This window comes from Oryctolagus cuniculus, chromosome 10, assembly GCF_964237555.1.
Source record: "Oryctolagus cuniculus chromosome 10, mOryCun1.1, whole genome shotgun sequence".
In the NCBI taxonomy this organism is placed as follows: domain Eukaryota; kingdom Metazoa; phylum Chordata; class Mammalia; order Lagomorpha; family Leporidae; genus Oryctolagus; species Oryctolagus cuniculus.
Genome location: NC_091441.1, coordinates 38,224,282 through 38,243,406, shown reverse-complemented (window position 1 = coordinate 38,243,406; position 19,125 = coordinate 38,224,282). Strand labels below are relative to the sequence as shown.

Sequence of the window (19,125 nt, the reverse complement as noted above, 5' to 3'; positions counted from 1 at the left end):
TGGTACAGAAACAGATGGATAGACCAATGGAACAGAATAGAAATACCAGAAATTAATCCAAACATCTACAGCCAACTTATATTTGATCAAAGATCTAAAACCAATTCCTGGAGCAAGGACAGTCTATTCAACAAATGGTGCTGGGAAAACTGGATTTCCACATGCAGAAGCATGAAGCGAGACCCTTACCTTACACCTTACACAAAAACCCACTCAACATGGATTAAAGATCTAAATCTATGACCTGACACCATCAAATTATTAGAGAACATTGGAGAAACCCTGTAAGATGTAGGCACCAGCAAAGACTTCTTGGAAAGGACCCCGGCAACACAGGCAGTCAAAGCCAAAATTAACTATTAGGATTGCATCAAATTGAGAAGTTTCTGAGATCAGATTTCTAATTGGAAGTTTCACTAGCAAGAATTCCAGTTTCCTGTTCAGTTTGCGTAGATCTCAGATTTTTGTGTAATCTTCTGTAATGGCCATAATATGATACGAACCACATATTTTGTTGCTTCAAAATTTTATCTGCCAGAGCTGTGGTGTGGCAGATAAAGCCACTGCCTGCAGCGCTAGCATCCCATATGGGCACTGGTTCGAGTCGTGGCTGCTCCACTTCTGATTCAGCTCTCTGCTATGGTCTGGGAAAAGCAGTGGAATATGGTGCAAGTATTTGGGCCCCTGCACTGTGTGGGAGACCTGGAAGAAGCTCCTGGCTCCTGGTCTCAGATCAGCTCAGCTCTGGCCATTAATGGCCATTTGCAGAGGGAAAACCACTTTATCTCTCTTTCTTTCTCTCTCTCCTACTCTCTCTCTTTCTTTCAGCCTCTGCCTCTTTATAACCTTGCCTTTCAAGTAAATAAACAAATCTTTAAAAAAAAAAATTTACCTCTAGACATGAGTTGGCCAGCATGTTGGAGAGCCCAAAACTGTGAACCAGTGTGGGTATTTCAGACTCGTGGGGTCATACAGATCTGCTGGATCTGGGTCTGGGGAGTCCTAGTGATGGACTGAGCCTGACCCTGCCAGGGAGGGGAATCCCAGAGGAGCCACGAATCAGCATGCTTCATGGAACCACCACCCTGGCCTTCAATGAAGGAAACTGGATCTTGGGAGCCACCTTCTCAGTAGGGCTTGGCTCTGTGTATGTCTATGGGATCAAGGATGGGGGCTAGTTTATGATCTAGAAGTGGTGCACACTTACAGTCTGGCCCACCAAACCATGTACCAAGTTACCTACAGAAATGCCTACTCAGAAGGTGCTGTTAGCCTCTACCATGTGTCTGAAGATGGCTGGATCCATGTCGCCAGTGACAATGGAGCTGAACCATATGGCAAGTATAGGGGATCCAACCCCCTAAGGCAGGTATAGCTGGCTAGTTACAGTTCTTCGGGTGAATATCACTGATACTATAAATACAGTGTCCCTTCCTATAGAGGAAGTGTCCACAATTATATCAATGCCTTTTGAAAGTTCTGGAACATTGATCTCTGTATGTTATCAGTTAGTGTGTTGCTGAAGAAGTGTAACTATTTGTTTTATTTTCTTGGGCATTAACATTACACTAACCACTTGCTAGGGAAAAAAAGAATTTTACCTCTTGTGGCAGACAATATTTTTATTTTACCCAATCACTCTACAGAGGAATTGCTGAGATTTTTTATTTACACCTCTAGAGGCTGTACTTCAGTAATGGGCCCAAAACTGGTGCTAGAGCTGTCTTTGGAAGCAGGAAGTAATCAGTCTTGTGGGGAGAAAGGGGTTCAGGGCTGGTATGTACATTGCATGGCATAAGCATATGGCTTCATGCACAATGGGTTTGCTTAACTTTTCAGTGCATTCCAGTGACCACAATGTGGACTCTTTGTGACATGGAAGGCACTCTGTTAGATGCCATGTTGGGATTAAGGCTCAAACAAGAAGAAAACCTGATTCTTAGCAATCAGTTTTGTTCAGTGAATTGAGAAACAGCTAGACTTTAAAACAACCAGTAACAAACCTCTCTCAAATGCATAGGGAATTATGATTTGTACCCAAAGTTATAAAAAAAAATTATGGTTGGAGGCCGAGGTAGATAAAAATTCTGAAGGGGATAATTTTATCAGACAGTCAAAAATATTAGGTAAATTCACTTCCTATAGTGGAAGCTAACCTATAGTTAAAAGGGGAGGCATAGAGGATATAGGCAATAATTGGGATGCTTAGCCTAAATGGTCCCAGAATTCTGAATGTTTTGAAATATCCTAAAAATGTGTTAAATTTTATTCCACTATTTGGTGACCCAAATAAGCAGCATCATCCATGACTGACTTGATTATACAAATACTCTGTGTATTCAGATTAATTGCTTTGTGAGTTTTGTTTCCTGGGGATGCACATTTCTGTCTTTAATAGTCTATATCTAAGCTATCCCAGGGATGCTATATTGTGTCAAAACCACTGAGTAGAATTGTTTATTGCTCTCCAAGAGACACTCCCCCCAGGTTTAGCTATTCTTTCTCACTGAATCTAAATATATAAAAGTGTCTTTAACATTTAATATGTGCTAAGGGTGAACCACAGTTCAATCAAGCAAATGGTCAGAGATCAATTTGACTCAGAGTTCAGATGCTTGGATAACAAAGCTGGCAATTGCATAGTCTCTCCCTCCCTCTTCCTCTTGCTCTCTTTTTAAACTTCCTTTAGAGAACAAATGAGATAAATTGCTATCTGACCCATTGCTTGGGGATAAACATTAAATGGTTTATCTGGGCAACCCAATCACCTCCAGCCAGAGTGCAGAATTGGCCTAAATAATGAAGGTGTGTGTCATTCATCTCTTTGTCTGGCTGCTGGTAACCTTGACAGGAATGAGTGGCGACGTGCTGATTTGTATACACTCAATAATTCAAGGTGTTTGCTTATCTTTCCTTGTCAGATGCCGCTCATCCCCAAGTCCATGTCGCCATCTAATTAGCCATTTTTTTCCTTTGCTTTTTCACATAGAGCTTTCTTATTCCATGAATTTAATTTACAACATCATGCTTTTATCAAATGTCACACTTATTTCATCGGTTAATGTGTTTATTAGTTTTTTATTCTTATCCTTGATATGTCCTCCCTCCCATTTCTGATTCTCCCTCCATGAAATAATTGGTTTGAGTTTTCTTTTTAAAAATATAAATCAAGCATTTATACTGAAAACATTATTCCTCAGCTATGTTTATTGAAATCAGATGATATCTGGTTTTGCCTCTGAATACTTCTGTGTCATATTTTCATCAACTTTTCTGGGTTTTTGCACTCCTAATAGAATCTAGTATTTTCTCCTCTGTTCGAGTTCTTGCAAATATGAATACTAGAGCTCCATATCAGTGTTTCTGATTCTCCTCCTGAGCCATCAGAGGTTACAAATTCTTGGGTTTGTCTCCACACAGTGACTCTTCTTAACCAATGAAATATAAGCAGAAACAGTAGAAATATTTAAATACTTTTCTTCTGAGCAATTCTCTTTCCTGCCTCTATGACCATGAGACGGTGCAAATCGGAGCTGTTACATGAAGAGTAACTGCTCAGGAGAGAATAAGTGTTGTGGGAAACATTGGTAAGTGAAAAATTAACTATTCCATTAAGCTGAAGAAATTTGGGGGTTGTCTCTTATGGCATACCTTAGCAACACCTTGTTAGTATGCTCTATTTGCAATCATTCTGAAAAAGTATTTATTTAGTAGCATTCTATCGGTTCTAAGTGTTGTATGCCCAACATGATGTGGTACCACAGGGAAGTATAACCATATGTGAGATTTTAATCTCAGTAGAGAGACAAGACTACCAGATACAAAAAAACTGGACAGAAAACCAGGTGAGTGTGTGACTAAACAATTCATTGCAGTATATGGTTTCCAAGTACTATAGGAATGTAAAAAAATATAAGATTTCCAAAGAGAGTGAAATGGACCAGCACAGTATAGGAAAGAAGGCATTCTAGGCACTGGAAAAGGTAAAACTAAAAGCAAATAAGACAACAGATGAGATAATATGAAGGAGTAGAAGGGTGAGCAGTGATGTCAGGTGAAGGACTGGCTCCTTGCACTAGGTAAAGGCATCTCCTAAAATCTTCATTGTTCTCAATTTCTTTCATATGAACGCCCTTTTTCTAGAAATGAAAGACCAAGGAATAAGTTTCTGTCACCTCACCATCAGCATCAGTAATACCTCAGTTATAAAATGCTTCTGTTCCTATAGAGCCAGATATGCTGTGGCCTGAATTCAGAAGGTCCTAGATAGCTTGCAAATACAAAAAAAAAAAAAAAAAAAAAAAAAAAAAACAAACAAACAAACAAAAAAAAACCAAACCTGCTCACTAAGGCCTCCACACAAACTGCCCACTGGGCCTGCCTTCTGCCTCCACAGGCTAACTACAGACATTCATGACATCAACTATGAATTATTTTTTAACACTCAGTGATCATAACAAACCCACCACTTGCACCCCAGACCCCTGTCTTCCCGAGGATCTCTCCTGAGTGGAGGATCAGCTGTAACCCCTTCTTTGCTTGGATTCTTTCCTTTTGAAATCTAACACTGTTTTCTCTAGAATCCTATGACCTTTTGGACAACAGTTGGCAATGTTAAATAAGACAAATCACATACCCAAAATCTAGCAGAGTTATAGCTTTGAGACCCATGAATGACTTGGAAAATTTATTTTTCTTCAAAACTAAAGAAATGACTCTAGCAATGGGCTTCCTTTCTCATTTGCATGGCATAACAGAGAGGATAATTGCATGTACAACAATTTGAACCAGCTAATTCAGATGAAAACAAAATGAAAAATCAGAAGAATTTCAGTACATAAACTTCACAAATGAGCAACTGGAGTAACAGGTGTATCACCTTATCTTTTCCATCTACATTTTTAAAGAAAAATAGCCAGATTTGATTTTGGCCTCTTATCTGTCCTGGTCAAATCCTATGTTGTTCACATCTTTTGGGGGACAATAATATTTTGTAAGGAAATTCACCTCCTCATTCAGAAATAGTCCCATCATGGACTTTAAAAAATATCCTGGGAGGGCCGGCGCGTGGCTCACTTGATTAATCTTCCACCTGCGGCTCCAGCATCCCATATGGGCGCCGGGTTCTAGTCCCGGTTGCTCCTCTTCCAGTCCAGCTCTCTGCTGTGGCCCAGGAAGGCAGTGGAGGATGGCCCAAGTGCTTGGGCCCCTGCACCCGCGTGGGAGACCAGGAGGAAGCACCTGGCTTCTGGCCTCAGATCAGCGTAGCTCCGGCCATAGCGGCCATTTGGGGGGGTAAACCAATGGAAGGAAGACCTTTATCTCTCTCACTGTCTAACTCTATCTGTCAAAATAAATAAATAAAAAATATCCTGGGGATGTGGTTGGGGGCTACAAGTGTATTGAAAGTACCTTGTTATTTCTTCATTAATCTCTCCTGAGGGCCACTATGATTTAATCCTATGGTCCAACCAAGAGAAGATATTTGTTCCTCACTGTCTCTATTTTATTTTTCACCCTAATTACTCCTGATCACCCCTATATACATCCTGCACGTGTGTCAAAACTCATATATATTAGCAGGAAAATAAGCCATCCCTAGCCTCTGTCAAGACATCTTTAATTGGAGTGATGTTTTTGTATGTCCAGCATTCAATTCCTCAAAATTCATTCAAAGGACTGACTTTGTTTTACAAGATGCTTTTGATCAGCTGGCCACAGGCTTGCCGTTTGATCCAAGCCAGTGACCCAAGTCTCAAGTGCTCCATCTATTAGACCTGCATAATCATCCAGCTAAGTTGTGCATTGTCCATTTTAATTAAGGGTGTGCTACACCCATTAGAGAAAGTTTATGAACCAGAGACTGAACTTATCTGTGCATGTACCAATCTCACAAATGGAGCTTTAGCACCTCCAAAAGAGTAAGAATAATAATAAAAATAACAATAATAATAATGAGGGCTGTGTCTCCTTGAATACCAACCTCCTGCTAAGTGCCCTTTCTCTGTTTGAATTTCTTGCTAATTCAATGCCATTAAAATAGATTCTCTTAAAGACCGTTCTGTCAAACACAAAAAAGAGAGATATATAGACTGTGGGATTTAATTATCACTGCTCTATATCTCCAAATGTGAGTTTTTCTGAGTAATAATTGCTCAAGTTTGTCTTCAAAAGGCATTTTAATAGTGCTAATACTAGTAAATATTGCTCATTTTGATACTGATGTGCCGTTTTAATGGTTCCCATGGTTTCTAAAAGTCATTTCTTATCGTTTTACTGTAGAAAGAATCTTACTTTAATTATGTCATAATTGTTTGGAAGCCATCGAATCTTAATTAATGCCAATGGCTTCAAGGCACAAACCAAATGTAGTTTATTTTCATGTTTGTTTCTTCATTTCTTCCTGCCCAAGCATAGGCCCCCCATGAGCTTTTTCCAACAGCAGCCTTGGATGTTTTAAAAAATCTGGTGATGTCATTCCTTTATTTTTCTAAGTCAGATTTTCTCAGCTTCACCTGAGATTTTAAAGGTTAATATGGAATCAACATTCAATCTTCACAGGGAAATCTTTATCTCGAGAATACAGTTGTTCAGTTTCCTATGAAAGCCAAAATCTCTCATTGCTCCTTAGGGTGAATGGGATGAGCTCCAAATGTCTTCCCTTGGAATTCCATGACTGCCTCCACCCTGCTGCACTTCCTCCTCCTAAAAAGCACCTGCAGTTAAAACATCACCACCATCACCACCTTGCTCTATCAATTCTTTTTTTTTTTTAATCAATACATTTGCCCACTGACTTTTCTCCACGTTGGCCCTACATTTGCCCACTGACTTTCCTCCACAATGGCCCTACCTCATCCCATTTCAATCTCACAATGTTTCCTGCCATGTCAAACCAAAGCATAGATGATTACTGCATCCCATTGAGCCCCAAGAGTCAAAGACTGACTTCATTTGTTACCATGGTTCTTTTTTCTCTTAAAATTACTTACAAAAAAGACCTTCTCTTAAGAGCCTTTAGATTTTTCATATTGTAATCATAAGAATTTGTCTGAAACAGATAATCCTTAAATACTGATGTAGTGATTGCCTATGAACTTTCACTTTAGGACCTAGCAGTGACTCGAAAGTATAACCAGAAAACACATCAGTGTGTGAAACCAAAGAAACAGCATAACAGTTCATTCTCCTGGAACCAGAGAGCTAGAAGTGACTTAAGGAGTTTATATTGATTGTCATTGATTAGAAAAGCCCAAATTAGTGATGCTCCAAATTCTGAAACATGTTGATCACCAGCACAATGCCACAAATGGAAAATTTCACACAATTAAACTATTTAATGCATAAAATCAATAACATATTATATGAAATTTCCTTGAGGTAATGTGTATAAGGTGTACATTGTACATAAAAAAAATTATGTTCAGATTTTACTTGAGTGGCGAACAAGTTCTAGAACTAAGCAGTATTACAGATGAAGATGATTTAGAATGCCCCACCCACAAAGAGAGGTTATGTCTGCAGCCAGAGAAAATGAAGAGACATAGAGAAATGTGATTGGCTACTATCAACATTTACCTTTTATGGGCATGATATGATGACGCATTTATCTTATATGAACGTGGTCTGATCAGTTGGCAACTTGTGAATGGCTGAAACTCAATGACTATGATTGGCTGAGACTCATTTGATTGGTTAATAAGGATAAAGTCTTAGGTTACAATTTGTTTAACACATCAAGCTAGGTTGCAATGTATAGAGATGCTGTCTGCTTTGAACTAAACTTTATCACTCAAGTACAGAGTCAAGTTTAGGTTACACTAATTTTAGGTGAATATCAGAAAATTAAATATATTTTCTAATCTTCCATAAATAATAGCAAAGCATATGTGCAACAAGTAGCAGAGTATGTATCCAAAAAGACCACAGGCTTCCTGCCTCAAAGTGCTAAAGTTTTCCCCTATAATCTTCAAAAGCATCATATCAGTCACTTCCATTAGCTATCTCAAGTATCTATCTTACTGTCTTACTCAAAGTTCCATTATGCATTTTAGCCAGTAGGCAACAATAGCTATGTGGAAAGCATTACTGATCTAACATCTCATTTTCTCTTTAGTTTCAATCTCCTACACAAACTGAGAGTCAAATAACAGCAATTCATTTATCTGAATTGATTTACAAAAGACTTTAGATTTTGACTAAAACAGGAGGGAATTTGTGCATGTGTCCCTGGGGAGTGAGCAGGAGCAGGTGGGGAGAGAAAAACAGAGAAGACAGTGTGAGTTCTGTCCTTGGTTCAGTTCCACAACCTGATGCCTGAGGGTAGCCAGTAAAGTTACTGATTTCACATGAGGAACCAGCAGTCCTGTGGAGGTCAAGATGAGAAATGTTGATGAAGTGTGGCAGAGAGGGCAATAGCCTCATTCTCTTGGAAGTCAGCCCAGACAGAGAACTGTACACTTTAGTAGCTTTAGCAGTGGCAGGAGGTATCCCCACCATCCCAGACATGGCACTGTCTGGATTAGACTTAGTAGTCAGGGTAGGGCTAAGGCTTCCTCAGCTTTTTTTCAGACAGAATATAGATGTTGGGTGACATGAAATAAGAAAGGTATTAAGGGATGTAGCAGAGGCCACATAGTATAATAGCAGACTGAGAAGAGCAGTGAAATATCCTTAGAAGACCTGTAGGTGTAATTCAGGAGATATTTTCAGGGGTCTGGAGTTCGACAAGTTTCTGATTCAACTACTGTGATGACTTTCTTTTCACAGATTCAAGAGACTGGAGACTCGTGGTGTTTGCATTAATGCCCTCAAAGGGACTGAAGAGTTGGACTAGACACTGAGATAACAGAGCTTCAGAAGTGATCAACTGTTCTCTTTGATGTTCCTGATTATCTTTGTTAATGTTATAGCACAGTTAATGGTTACTGTAAGGAAAAGGGTGCAGACTGGTACCGCTTCGCATGGGGCATCAAATATAAGAAAAAAAGGGCGCAGAAGAGAGAGGAGGCAAGGTATTCATTCGCAGCCAGACCGAATTTATTCAGAAAAAAAAAGAAAATCCACATATGTGGGTGGAAACCACTGGTGTGTTCATAGACTGAACATGCGGCGAAAAGGAAAATCCACATATGTGGGTGAAAACCACTGGTGTGTCTGAACATAGACTGAACATGCGGCAGAGGGCCCTGACCCCAGGGGCTGGTTTTTTTAGATTTTAGGTGGGCTGGGATGGGAGTGGGGGTAGGAAGAAACAGAGGGAAGCGAATTCCTCCATACAGGTCTTTCAAGTTTGCCCCACTGGTTTCCAAACCTGGGGAAGAATGCAGGGGTGGCATGAGGAACACTACATGGTGTGAGACTTAGCTGGTCTCTTGAAAGAAGGCAGGGGTAACAAGAACTTAAAATGATTGAGGCTTCTGTCCTTGTTCCATCAATTACCTCCATGTGCCTCTTGAGGATATGTCAGCCTGCCCATTCCGCGGGTGGGCAGCAGTACCAGAACACAGGAATGTCCTGAAGTTCTAAAAGAGTAATTTTATCATCATGCCCTTCGCTTCCACTACTGTATTTGCAATCCTCAAACATTTCACTTATGATGAATTAAAGATTTTGAAAATAGAAAGACTAAGTCATAATTGCTGTAATCACTATAAGTCACTGGCTGGGATCTCTGTTGAAAACCACTGGTACATAAGATAGCTTTTGAAACAAAGCAGGATCTGAATCAACTTTGGGGGGGCAGGTATATGAGAATTATTATGAGCACATTTCTGGACTGTTATCTTTCCTCATGTTTACCATCCATTATCTGCCTTTGTTCTGGTTCACGCTAGTCTTTTTATAATCCTTTTTTAAAAATACAAAATCAATACGACTTTAATTACAAAAAGCCTGTGGTGCCTCTTGAAAAACAGGACAAACAAAAAAGGACATTTTGAAAAGGGACTGGTGATCTAAGAAGCGTGACCTCAGGCCATTCTATTTCTAAGGGGTGATGTTGTTGATCTGTTGGTCCCATTATAATGATTTACACATCCCTATCTGGCACCTTTTGTTCTCCAGCGAGCTTTGTGTATGGTGAATGGAGAATTGCATACCAACCAGGGGTTTGACATTTACAATGCTTTGTAGCATAAGATAGAGTCACATCTGGGCGAACATTGTCCCTGGTGGTTAGCGGCTCATATCATCTGTGCGTAGTCTGGCTGGCAAAATGATGAGCCCTCATTAGAAATGTCCCATTTACTCCCAGAGAGAAATAAAAGCATCAACTAATCTAAAATGAACATTCTCCGCGTGGGTATATGTGTCTGTTCAATTTGGGTGCTGGCTTCTTTGAGGGACATTCAGCAGCTTGCTTTCCTTTTGAATACTATTTATTTTAATAGCCTGAGTTAATGTGACCAGAACAATGTAGGTAACCTGATTCTTGATCACGTGCCTCAGCCTGATCTGAGGGACATCATACGAAATAGTTGGATGAAACTCTTGGACTGATATTTAATGTGGAGATATTTATAAAAACTTCCTTCACTACTTGACACAGCGTCAGGCTTATGAAGATCTGGTGATATTTTTCCAGAAAATGAAAAATCACAGGCATCCCCTGAATAATTAGACTTTTTACTTATTTGTTTATGCATTTATCTATGTTAAACCTACAATAAATCAAGTACCTGGTTCTTAATTAATCTTGGGTTGGCTATTAAAAAGGTGAGAGACATAGTAACCTATCTAAAGCAGTGTAGATGACTTCACAACAACACTGTATGTATTAATCTCGCCTTTGAATTATTTCTATGACTGTTAGCTAATCAAACTGACTTAGTGTCTTGTTGAGTAGAAATCAAGACCTTCACCAGAACGAATTGTCATAAAAAGTAATTTTTTAAAATTATTTATTTACTTATTTATCTTATTTATTTGAAAAGTAAAGAGACAGAGAAAGAGAGCCAGAGAGACAAAAATCTTTCAACCACTAGTGTACAACCTAAATGATTGTTACTGTCAACACTGAGCTAAGGGGAAACCAGGAGCACAGAACTCAATCCAGGTCTCCCACGTGGGTGGCAGGGATGAAATTACTTGAGCCATCATGTTTTACCTCTCAAGTGCACATCAAGAAGATGGAACAGAAATGGAGCCAGGACTCAGGCACTTCAGTATGAGGTTCAGACATCCCAGGCAGCATCTTAACCCCTATGATAAACAACTACCCCAATAGTAATTTTTACTTGCAGTGAATAAGGAGAAGATGGGAAATCATTTCCACAGTGGTGATTCCTTGAGGGAGAGAAAGTAGGTGCCTCTTACATGGGGTAGGAAATGAATATTCAGAAGGAGGAGTTTTGTGATTGATATAGTAGTGGGTATAAGCAGGAGCACACACAGGTTGAGGAGGGCATTAAAACAAATGTGATTTTTGGACCTTTCTTGGCCCAAATGCACAGGTGTCACTCTTGAGGTAAGGTTTGGACCTATTCAAGGTGACTGGGAATTGCATCTCTTCCTGAAATACCACTGAAAAACAACTCTGAAAGATTTCAGGTGCTTTGGAAATTTTAGTGTTTTGAAATAGAAATGAGTCATGAAAAAGTTTTGAGCTGCTCACGGCATTAGCCAGTGACACCATAATTTTCTATCTTCTTAATTTCTCATTCTTTATGCCTTTATTTTGAGGAATTGTAATTTTTTTAGTCACTTTATATCCTTTTTGGAACAAGGTGATATAAATACCTAAAACAAATAAAATAGAGCAAAATGAGATGAAACTGTTTCTGACCTCAAGGAGCCCATAAATCACTTGTGGAAATGGTATAAACTTAGAGAAAAATAAAGATATAAGGAGGCCTAAACTAAGTGCCAATACATTTTATACACATAAAGCAATAGTACCTGAGAGGATGAGAGATTAATCTGGGTTGGAGGACTCGGGGGAAATTAATAGATGGGATGGGATTCCCTTCTAAATCTTGGATCTCTAGTCAGTTTTACAATATTGAGTGGGACATGAAAACAAGGGCATGAAACTACACACCCCGTACATGAGTTAGGGGGTGAACTCCTTCTTAGGCAGATTAGAAAAGCTAAAGGTCTCAAATATTCAAAAAAAATTATATAATTCTTATGAATGATGTTGGGGTTTGAATGTATTTCCTAAAATTTATGTTGAAACATAATTCCAGTGCAATAGTATTGGAAGGTGAGGCCTCTAGGAAGTGATTATCTAAGGGCTCTGTCTTCATGAATGGCCTAAGAGGTTGCTGGAGTGAGTTTGTCCCTTTGTCCTACTGTATTCTGCCATACGAGGACACTGCATTCCTTCACTTCAGAAGGTGAGGTGTCATCTTGGAATTAGACATCAGACTCCCTCACTGGATAACTGAGTTCGCTGATACCACGGTCTTGGACTTCCTGGCTTCCAGAATTATGAGAAAGAAATTTCTGTTGTATAGTTTTCTAGTCTGTATGTTGTTGTTGCAGCACAAAACAGACTAAGACGCATGATCTTTACTCAGATCCTCTGATTTTAGACACAATTTCACCTTTTTAAAATTTTCTCAGTTCATAACAGAATAGAAGCAGGAGGCACTTTGATAACAGGAAGTGACCACCACATAAGAGAGGGGACGAGAAAGGTGAAACACAGAGGAAACATTATGCAGTATAGCAGTCCAGGACTCTCCCTGTGGGGCAAGTACACCTCACAACCTAGGACCCCTGAAGGCAGCATGTTATCCAAGTATCAATATCTGATCTGCAAGAAATGGGTTTACATGCTATTAAATCGATTTTAGTTAAGAAGATAGGTCATATGTGCTATATTGACAAACCATAGATAGAACAATTAGAAAATTACTCTAGGCAGATAATCAATATTCCTCAATCCTCAGTTCCACCAGTGCTTCAGCAACTGTATTTAACAACCACGAACATAAAACACTTCCAGTGCCAATGTTCCATATTTATATCTATCATGTGCATGGTGATTTCATTTAAAGATTGCTCTTTTAGATCCTGGATGTTCCTTTTTGTAATCCTGCAGCCCTGGTTTCAGTTCTCTGTTGATGGGGACAAGAGCAAGGCTAGGATTTGGGTCATCAGCTTACTTCTACCCTCCAGTACTGACTCATTATTGTTTAATCAAGCCTTCTTTCTGCCTTCTGCTCCTTATGCATTTCTGTAAACACACAATGGTGTAACAATTGACCATTAGATTTAACAAGTCAGTGGGAGACTTGAGAAGGACAACTTTGGGTGTGTAAGGGATGATTAACTGCTGAAAATGGCAGAAAGCACCTGTGCATAAAAGACACAAAAGCAGGAAAACAGACAGTATTTGGAAAAGCTTTTCTCCAAAATGAATGAGAGAAATGGAACCAAAACTAGAGCGAGGTGTAGTTTCATTGGAAGCTTTTTATTATTGCTATTTTTGTTACTTTCATTATTATAATATGTCTTTTTTAAGTTTTATGTATTTATTTGAAATTCAGATTTTCACAGAGAGAGAAGGAGAGGCAGAGAGAGAGATAGGTCTTCCATCCCCTCATTTGCTCCCCAGATGGCCACAACGGCCGGAGCTACACTGATCTGAAGCCAGGAGCCAGGAGCTTCTTCCGGGTCTCCCACGTGGGTGCAGGGGCCCAAGGACTTGAGCCATCTTCTACTGTTTTCCCAGGCCAAAGCAGAGTGCTGGATCAGAAGTGGAGCAGCCACTCTTGAACTGGCACCCAAATGGGATGCCGGCACTGCAGGTGGCGGCTTTACCTGCTATGCCACAGTGCCAGCCCATAATATTTATTGAAATTGATGAGAATGATGCAGTAACAGGAGAAAACTGGTGGTACAGAAATGACATATTTGAATTAGTGAAAGAGATCAAGTAACAAGCAGGGGAGCGAAACACAAAGCCACAGAAACATGTGGACAAGAGCAGCCAGGATAAAATCCCACTATCAGACTACCATCCTGCTTATCCTGAGTTCTCTCAGATTGACAAGGGTTCTCACCTAAATGGCAGATGCCAAAGTGGTCACATAACAGGAATAGGGATAATAATTGGACCCCACACATTTTGAGATTCTAGTTAATGCAAGTTGATCAGGTTAATTTTATTGGTAATAAAGTCTATTTCTAAGAAGGAAAAAAAAACGAGGAAATACAGCAAGCTAGAATGAAAAAGCAAAGGAGATTAATGGGCTCGTTTTCTCCTGTTTTGTAAATACTGTTTGAAATCTAACCCAAACAATTCAGAATGAAAATAAAACAGAGCACTGAAAATGCTCACTGGCAATTCTGTTGTCAGTTCAGGACTAATCCCTTGCCATTACCAATGAGGGTCAAGGCACTTCATAGACAGGAAGAGTGGAGAGAGAAGAAAGAAAAAAATAAAGGGAGCACTGAGGACAGAAGGAGATTGGAAGAATTCAGAAAGAGTAAATTAGAAAGGAATGTAGAGAGAAGAGAAAGCATAAACAGTGCTTTCAGCTGTAAATGACTAGCATTCCTTTGTCCACACAAATATCAAGCAGAGTGCCAATATGTACTTAGATTAACATGGAATAGCATCCTAGCCTCACAGAATTAGGCAATGCTTTGATCTGGAATCTCGCTTCACAGATACAATCACTACACAAAATAAAGACAAAAGAATAATGTTGGTATTTTTTAATGGAGGCTGTCTTTGAGTTTGGCTCAGGGACAATGGCCTGTGGTTGCATCTGATTATAATTCATCTCCATAGGGGCAGAGAGAGCTGTTGTAAATGTCTGAAAAATTATGAGCTTCTTTAGAAAGACTAACTCTGTGATTATAATGACATTTGGCATTTGCACATTTTATAATCTTTCTCATTTGAAAATCATGGAGCTATGTTTATATTATAACTAGATTCTTCTGTGTTGCTTAGGGGTATAAAGCTGTGAGTTTTTTTTTCCCTTTTGGACTGAAGGCCATGATTTGGAATATTGTCATCAGGATAGCTAAAACTCCCTATTAGGAAGGCAGCTTCACAATTTTATGAACTGTATGAGTTCAAAGCTCACGAAACAGGTCAAAGGGACAGGATAAGTCTTTAGGGGACCACAGACTGTTGTTTATAAGTTATTCTCAATGTAACCCCAGAGCCCAGAGATTTTCCCATTTCCCATTCCCTATTACCAAGCAGGGTCCAATAGAGCACGAGTTAAGAAACACTGAGAGGCTTCTCATTCGGAGAATATCTTCTCAGTAGCTACTAGAGAGTCACGCTTTACCCATTAAATGAAGATGAGGCCCTGAAGGGCCCTGTTTGTGTGTGCTCACATGAAGACAGCATGGCCTAGTCCAAAGAATTTGCTTCAGTTGCTTTGTAGGAAACTGAGAAGATAATGGGCACAGCACAGACTTCAAATCTCTGTGTGTGAGGTCATGAGGAGAGGAATGCCCCAAATGCATTGGGGGCAGGTGGGAACCAAAAGGAACTATGAGGTTTCTGGACACCAAAGGAAGAGATGAAGTAAACAGGAACAGGACTGATGCTGGTAACCATCTCTGACCACTCACTAAGACAAGGGACTCTCATGTAGTAATGGTTCAGTTGCATTTTCCTGCAAAATTTTCATAGAGAATAAGCAGACTAAGGGGGAGATAAAATATCATGTCATAGAAAGCAGAGTGGGAAATTTCCATCTCTGCTTATCTAGATCATTGGCATCTTTTCTCCATTTGAGGTTGAATTTTGGTTAATTTTACTAGTTGGTGTTAGAACATTTCCAATTCCATTTCTGTTTCTGCCTTAGCTTGGATCTCTGAACCCAAAATGTAAGGGTGACAGAGAAAATACAAGAAACCAAGCTAAATTTAAAAAGTATATATATATACATATATATATACAAATATATAGATGTGCACACATATTATTCATATGCAATATTTTAGAGAAACTTGATGAAATAATATAATTTTTATTTGAAATTTGAACATAACTAATAGCCTATACTTTTACCTGTTAAATCTAGCAATCCTAACAGAACTACATCCCAACAGTACAAATGAGACCACAGAACTGGTCTACCTGAAGGATAAAAAGACACTCTTGGGCAGTATTTTGACTTGTACTCTGCTGATAGTCTCTGATCTTTCATAGGCCAGGCTCTGTTCATCAGAGCTGCCTCCTGTTCCAAACTGACTCTCCCAGGGATGCCTGCTCTGCCAGTACTGAGACACTTGGCCTCTTCATTAGGGGATCATTCAACTCCTCCACTTGAGCTCACCATACTGGTCCTGTGCTGTTGACCACTAAATAGAGCAAAGGACTTAAATGAATAGGAAAGAAAAGACTGGGAGCTTCTAGAAGTCTTGATTTGCTCCCTCAGATATTTGAAGACAATTAATATCCTCAGCTCACAAAGTTGTTAGGATGGCAAAGCTCTTGCAAGTTCTAATGAGACAAAAAATAATATCCTATGACTATTACTCTGATGTAAAATAAATATTGACAACTTATTCAGTGGAGAAGAGATGTAGAAAGAGAACTTTGATATGTAGTTACTTACTTGCTGTACAATTTAGCCCCCTAAATCCCAAAACCATGAAAGCTATTTTTTCCTTCTTGTCATCCTACCTTCATCTCCCCTTGAGAATGACCTGATTTACCTGGTTCACAGGGTAAAGCAGGGTTTTGGCAATCAGGAAATGTCTTTGCTATTCAAAATTGCTGTAGCAGCTGCATTTCAGGCACATGCTCAGTGAACATGCTCCTGGTCAAGTTCAAAAAAGGAGCCATACCTTCATTTGTGGGATGCTGTGCTGAAGTCAGACTTCAGAAGCATGACTTTTTGCAGCCTCCTGGGATTTAGCTGGGCTTGAATCGCCTGTGACCTCTGTGCCCTTACAACATCACAGAAAACACCATCACAGTGCCCACTAATTGGTCACCTTGATGTCAGTCACAGAACAGAGATCAAGGACAGAGCTGGTCCTGGAAAGTGAACTACACACACTCTCGGAGGTGGTCTCTACAGGTCAGGCTAGCATCCTGCTGAGAGCACAGTGCGAGGGAACCTTACCCCAGGACTACTTGAAACATGGCTGTGTTGCACATGAACAAAGGACAGGTGGCCCCAGGAGTGACCCTTTCCTGGCCACCCACAAAGTCCAAATTGTCAGCCTTTCACACCTATTATGCTTCCATTATCTGAGGAAAACACTAAGTGCCACGCTCCACATCTAACACATACAAAGCAGGCTCTTGAAATTAGTTTCTGCTTATTGAGTTTAAAAATGATTAAGATTATTTTATTTTTAAGGCAGCAAATCAATCATGGCTTGCTGGAGTGTTACATGCAGAGTGCATTTGAGAAGCTCACAGTAATAATAATCACAATTTTTTAGAACCCAAATGCAATGTGTTTTTGTGAATAACAGAATAGTAGGAAGAATAGGAAGAAATGGAAGGAATAAATTGAGTACATCTTTTTTTTAATTCTCTTGGTTTGAAAACATTTGTAAGTTACCATTCTTATTCTTTGAAACCAGACATTTTAGATGGTAGGAGTGATTGGGATTAAGTAGAAATCCTAAAATTCTAATCAAAAAGGAAAGGGAGAGAGAACAAGAGCAAGAGCAAAAGAAACCGCAATAACCAGTGCCAAGGGTAAGGTTTATTAAAAATGTTTTATTCTGCAGTTTAATTTACCAAATGAAATATTTCCCCTTAGATAGTATGAGCTCTTTCATTAAGTATATTGTTCATCCTCTGCTCCCAACATCAGGTCCAAGAGTCTCTGGAAAGACTTACTTGTCTGTCATTCACACGGGACTAGTAATGCTGCAAGTTGAAGACAAGTATTATAACAATGGAGACATTGTGATCATTTAATGATCCAGACCTCCATTGTCATAATAGACACCTACATGGAACTTCTGAGGATAGAATCCACTGAAAACAGTGAGGGACCCAAGTCTGTAATATAAATGAAGAAGTGGCTGTTTCATAAATAGACCCAGGAGAAGTTCCTAGGACCTCTATTTGTCTTTTAAAGTAAGAGAAGTAATTTAATGAAGGCTAAACCTTTAGGAACTGACCCCGATTTGGTATGATTTCCTTTCCAGAAATTTCATGTACTAGGAGTAAATGGGAACCAGACTGTAGAAGAGGGTAGTCATTCCTCAGACAGATCCAGCTACTGAGTAGAACACTCAGATTGTCACATGCCATTGGAAGAGTGAAGCCATTAATTTCCTATAGGAATTGAGGCTCTGTTGTATGTATTACTGATTCATAGGGTTAACAGTAACATATTTTCAAAAAAGAACATTTTAAAGAGATTCTGTTCCATGGAAAATTTGAAGCAGGTGGGATCTGGTATCGGATTAAAGTGCTCACTAAACAAACTAAAGGGAAATCATTTTGTAATAGAGGAACTAGAGAAAAGAATGGAGTTAGTTCCTGGTATTCTAAAGAAGAGGAAGTGAAAGTATTGAATTTTTTTATTTCTCCATCTTTTGCTTTTTGTGGCCAATTATTAAAGTTCAGTGAGCTATTTATGCAAAAATTACTAGACCAAAGGTAGAAACAGCAGTCTGGAAATAGTTGTGCCTGCCTTTATTAACTCAGGGCAGCACAAAGAATCAGAGACAGTTTACATTCACTAATAAAAGACAGGTTGGGGATGGACTTTGGCCTGGTGTTTAAGACTCCACTGTTTGAGATGCCCACATGCCACGCCGATGTGCCTGAGTTTGAGATCTAGCCCTATTACGGATTCTAGCTTCCTGCTAAGAATGCTCATCCTGGGGGGCAGTAGGTCATAGTTCACTTAGTTGGTGCTTGCCACCAATATGGTGTTTTGGGAAATGGGGTCTCTGTGAGTTTGTTCCAAATTCTTGTATTAGTGCAAGGGAAGAATTCAAAGCAGAGACAAAGACAGGTGCACTGAAGGAAGATTTCTTTAAAGGGGTAGTCCACATTCAGACACGAAGGCAGGCAACCTCTCTCCATAAAGATATAATGCCAGCTACCCCCATTGAATTTGGGAATGTAAGGTAGGGAGCCATGCACTAATTAAGTATTCAAATTGTGCAGAGTTTGGGTGCAAGCTTTAGCACCTGTAATGATCTCCAGGAAGGTGTCACGGCATC

General features: G+C 39.5%; 1 long non-coding RNA gene across 3 annotated transcripts in view; it reads right to left on the bottom strand.

Moving 5' to 3' along the window:
* Nucleotides 1-16,905, bottom strand: part of LOC103349330 (uncharacterized) — a 32,031-nt gene extending 15,126 nt beyond the window's left edge. Inside the window, exon 1 of one of the 3 annotated variants that reach the window (XR_517540.4) lies at nucleotides 16,771-16,905. This is a non-coding gene — a long non-coding RNA (uncharacterized lncRNA). The other 2 variants (XR_007921477.2, XR_007921479.2) reach the window with 2 other exon arrangements.
* Nucleotides 16,906-19,125: the final 2,220 nt, after the last annotated feature.